A 5,435-nucleotide genomic window follows, 5' to 3' on the forward strand; every position below is an offset into this window, starting at 1 on the left:
GGCAAGTGGCTGGAACAAACTTCATGGAACCTGCTGGCACTCGCACCACCGGACCCCTCTGAACCCGAGCTGAACCTACATACCCAGTTTCTAGAGTATGTTCCCAGAGTTGGCACTCAGAAAAAGCTCTCTGCCAAACTTTCCCTGCATGTTGAATAGAAGGAGAATCAAATAACCTAGCCCCATGCTCCAAAAACAATTCTTGGTAACAACTACCAATAACACTCATTCCCAACAATCCAGGCACCTGTTCTCGCCTCAACTGGATAGCAGGATCAGAAGAGTTTTTCACTACTAGAATGCCCATCTTGGGCAAAGTCTTACCAAGTATACAGTGGGTACGGAAAGTATTCAGACCCCCTTAAATTTTTCACTCTTTGTTATATTGCAGGGGTAGGAGATCCCAGGTCATATAAGGGGTTTTCCCCGCACGGCTACTCAAATAAAAGAATAGCCTTAAGACAGAATTACTATAGACGCAGTTTCGATTTTATTAATCAGGTAGTTTCACTTCCAAGCTGGCTAAGTTTACTCATGCAAGATGGAGACACAAATAACTGCAAAGGATAATATCACTCTCAAAGAAAATAAAAATGAAATTAACACCAAAATAATTGATTAATACAATAAACCCTAAAAAACTAACATCAATTCTCATACATAGCACCTCAAAGCATGAAATACAAAAAACCCACAGCACACATGTGAATGATAGTGAACATACTTCCTCCCTATATAGTTACAATGAGTAAACTGCCAGTAATGGCCTCGTTCGCATGTAAAATAAACGGACCAAATGATAACCAATAGTCATGGGCCAAAAAGTAAAAGGAAACAAAATAAACAATTAAATAAAAAAAGACCTACCAGAGATTGTTCTTCCAGTGACAGACAACCACCTGCGCGCCAAACAATTGAAACGCAACTCATCTACCGATCGGAAGTGCGTATTTAAAGGGAAATCCTGCATACCATCATAGGTACAACAGCGCCTCCTAGTGGCTTGGCTACATAATAACAAAACAAGATTGTCATAAACCAACATGAGAATTTAAGACATCTAAAAATCACTTAAAGAGCAATTACATGATTACACACCACTGACATCTCATACCGTTTTCACGATCGTACACTGGCTTTTGACCAGCGACGCATAGGCCAGCACTAATTTAAATACCTCACAAATCTAATCATACAAATAACCAACAAATTAAACGTTAACACTCTTCAAACGGATAACATTCAATAAAAAAGACCTACCAGAGATTGTTCTTCCAGCGACAGACAACCACCTGCGCGCCAAACAATTGAAACGCAACTCATCTACTGATCGGAAGTGCGTATTTAAAGGGAGATCCTGCATACCATCATAGGTACAACAGCGCCTCCTAGTGGCTTGGCTACATTAGGGTGAGAGAAGAAACTATAATGAGCTGCTTGATTTGTCTTCTGGAGATCTGCACAGAGGAGGAATAAAACCCATCACCTTTGTTCATCAAGTGGGTAGAAGCTTTATTTATATCAGTCAGAGAACAGAAATAACACTGACAAAAAATCATTAAAATAAAAACTTATTAAAAATGAAAATATAAAGTGATAGCGCATGAGCACAGAGAGATTTGAGAGTGCACAGGACACAGTTTGAGTGAGAGGAGAGATACGTTTTAAGTGCACGCACTCTCTCCGGGCGAGAGCAGCGTGCATCTGAGCACGCGCATCCGGTTTTGTGCAAGAGCAAGGGAAATCCGTGCGCGAGCGGAGAGATTCACGCTCGCGCATTGTATTAATGTGCTTTCGTGCTATAATAATGCGCTCTCGACATTTGTCAGTAAAATAACGCCATAGTTTTCCCATAATCATACAGGTGTAAATCACCTCTAAAATATGAAATAATAATAATAATAATAATAATGATGATAATTTATTCCCTTGCTCTTTAAATTTACTGAGGTCACTTTACGATTCTGATCACTACTCCCCAGGTGCAGTTTCACAACTTTCATGTAATGGGCTAAGTCAAATTATGAAATCTAATCTGTGCTGTTCAGTTTCCTGCATGAATAAAATCAGTGATTTGCACAGGGATGGTTGCAGACTCACTTACTGAAGCCTTAAGAGGCTTTAGCTGAAGGCTGTGTTGTGAAATCAGTACTGACACATGAAGACACATCACCTCTTCGTTCTAGGCAGGAATCAGTGTGAAGCTCCCACGTCTGTTCATTGGAGATAAGGGAAAGCAGGCAGAGGCTTCAATCCCAGTAGTGACGTTGTTGCTGAAATTGGCAAAACGGAAATCCAAGCTTTGGAATGCTTGGGGACGTTTCATCTCGAAACAGTGTAGTCTACAAGTTAAGAAGGAAATGGGAGCACAAGACGTTTAAACATGGAGTTTGTTGAGATGTTTTGCACTGTGGGACTTACATTGCCACTGTAACTTGTTAACAATTACCAGAAACAATTTAACATCTCACTAAGCATTCCAGAAGCCTCTCTTTAAATCCCACCAGAGCCACGCTCAGGTTCCTATGGCTTTAACCAATGCTATTTTTTTCATATACATGCACATATCTCACTTTTTCAGACGCACACCCCCAAGGGTAAATAGTGTTTCTGGAGAACTTAACAATTACAGTTACTACTCATTTCCACCTAACGATTGCAAAGTTTAAATCTGTTTTCAGTAAATCAAAATAAAGGCTTCACCCACGTTGTTTGCATGTTATTTCCAATGTTAATTACTGATGCAACCATTAAAGAAAATGGTATTACAATATCATGCTCAGAATTGAATTTTTTACTACAAATATTTTCAAATTGGCCCAAGATATAATTAAACATATGTTTCCTGGTAAAATTAAAACCATGCAATGAAAAACTAGTATGGTTTTTAAGTAAAAGTTGCAAACAAGTGGTTACTATTAAAATTTTGCATACGTTTGTTCAGCTTACTTCATTCTTTTTCCTTCCTTCATTTTCCTGCCTCCTTTGTAAGTGCAAGTCAAAATGTCAAGGAAGCATAAAATATTCTCAATATAAAGATATTTTTAAACAATAAGATACCTAATCCGTTGTTACCTTGGCAGTCCAGTTACACATCATTGTTGGTCTAAAAGGAGTCATATAAAATATGTGTTGAACTGTTTCTTTTAGGTTATAAACTTTACTCTCATAAATCAAGAAAAAAAGGTAAGAGGGGAGAATTATTTTGCATGACCTATATTTTCATTCTCCATTTTCACATTCTCAATGTTTGATTAGTTCTTGCTCAGCACCCATAAGCTTCTTAAATATGAAATCTGTTCAGTCATGAACCAAATCACATGAAGAAATTCCTATATAAAGAATTGTTTGTTGTTCTTATGTCGATGGATGAAGAGAATGCCCACTCAGCACTGTTTGATTTTACTATCCAAATATGTTTCTTGGATTCCATGGCGTTTAGTCATTTCACTTAAGTGAAAGTCTTTTCCATGCCTCACTCTCAGCCTTTTTGAACTTTCATTCATTCTATACAATGTAAAAAAAAATTTTTTTTTAAATTAACAATTTTAACGGTAAAAGGCTGTAAAATTCTATATAGCCTTTTATTTACTTAACAGAAAGTTTTTCAATTAAATAATTATATTTCTTGTTATCATTTGTGTACATTAGGGTCTTATGTTATGCTGTTAAATTAATGTTTATTGCATTGTTTTAGTACTGTGTGTTACCATGATGGTGTTTTGTGTTTGTTTGAATGCCACTGTGCACCTATATTAGTATTTACCTCAGTTTGTGGAAATTCTACTTGTGATGAACTTTGATTCATCATGTGGCTTTCTCTTTATTGGCTGTGTTTTTATGGTGGTGTCAGTATAAAGGTACAAAACATAACATAATATATACTGTATATATATATATATATATATATATATATACATACATAAAATATAAACGTTATAAAAGTTTTATATTTTATTTTATTTCAAGAAAGGAAAAGTGGTTTGTTTTAATGAACTATAATAACCCTGTTTCAGAATCCCATCTGAGTCCCATCTCCACACTCAGTCATGTGCTTAACCCTTCAGTTTAAGATTTACTGTTCTTGACCTCATTTTATAGTCCACTGCATGGCCTTCTGGGTGATTGCATCAGATCCAGATTGAGTTTCTCTTTGACAAGGTCATGGCCTTTCCAAAGAAGTGTCATCTGGGTACAGGTGTCTGCGGGTGGATTTACAGTATTTTTGACATATTTTGTTATCTCAGTCATTTGCTCACAGATAAAAAAAAGACATAAATATTTTTGATCCTGAAAAGTTGGTTTCGTATTACATATTAAGAAACAGAAATGCTTTACATTTTGCTTAAAGTATTAAAGTATCTATTGTAAAGTAGATACTTTAATTATTTTGTGGTTGCTCTGCGTGCTTAATAAACAAACTCCAGCTGGTCCAAAATGCAGCAGCTAGAGTTCTTACTGGAACAAGGGAGTATGACCATGTTAGCCCGGTTCTGTCAACTCTGCACTGGCTCCCTATTGAACAACAAATACATTTTAAAATCTTGCTATAATTACTTATAAAGCCCTGAATGGTTCAGCTCCTCAATACTTGAGTGAGCTCATATCGCATTATAGTCCTTTACGTCCGCTGCGATCTCAAAACTCTGGCCATTTGATAATAGATAGAATATCAAAATCAACTGCGGGTGCCAGATCCTTTTCCTATTTAGTGACCAAACTCTGGAACAATCTACTTAGTGTTGTTCGGGAGGCAGACAAACTCTGTCAGTTTAAATCTAGATTAAAGACCCATCTCTTTAACCTGGCATACACATAACACATAATCACTTTTCTATAATTTAAATCTGTTAAAGGATTGTTTAAGCTGCATTAATTAGGTCAACCGGAACCGGGAACACTTCCCATAACACCCGATGTACTCGTTACATCGTAAGAAGAATGGTATCTACGCTAATATTAGTCTCTTTCATTCTTATTCCGAGGTCACCGTAGCCACCCAGATCCAGTCCATATCCAGGCCAGATGGTGGATCAGCACCTAGAGACGACCTCTACGTCAGCGGAGACCACGTCAACTAGATGTGCCCCAGAGACAGATCCCTTGCGAAGACCTCGTCAGCTCGACGACCATCGGCACAAGACCACGGGAACCAGACAAGTTCGCTGCACCTATGTTGCAGCCTGGAATTAAACCACGCCATGCTGGTTTCGTCTGGCCAGAGGAGAACTGGCTCCCCGACTGAGCCTGGTTTCTCCCAAGGTTTTTTCTCCACCGGTGGTTAGCATGACACAGCGCAAAACCAGACTTCTTTTTTTTCCTCAATGGAAAGTATATTTACAAGGTTTGAATCATTCCCTGTCCCCTATATAGTGCACTACGTGCCATTCAATTTTGGAGCACACTGCTTTATAGATAACCTTAAGACTAACATA

Source organism: Sinocyclocheilus anshuiensis, unplaced genomic scaffold (genome assembly GCF_001515605.1).
Source record: "Sinocyclocheilus anshuiensis isolate Anshui unplaced genomic scaffold, SAMN03320099.WGS_v1.1 scaffold514, whole genome shotgun sequence".
NCBI classification, from domain to species: Eukaryota; Metazoa; Chordata; class Actinopteri; order Cypriniformes; family Cyprinidae; genus Sinocyclocheilus; species Sinocyclocheilus anshuiensis.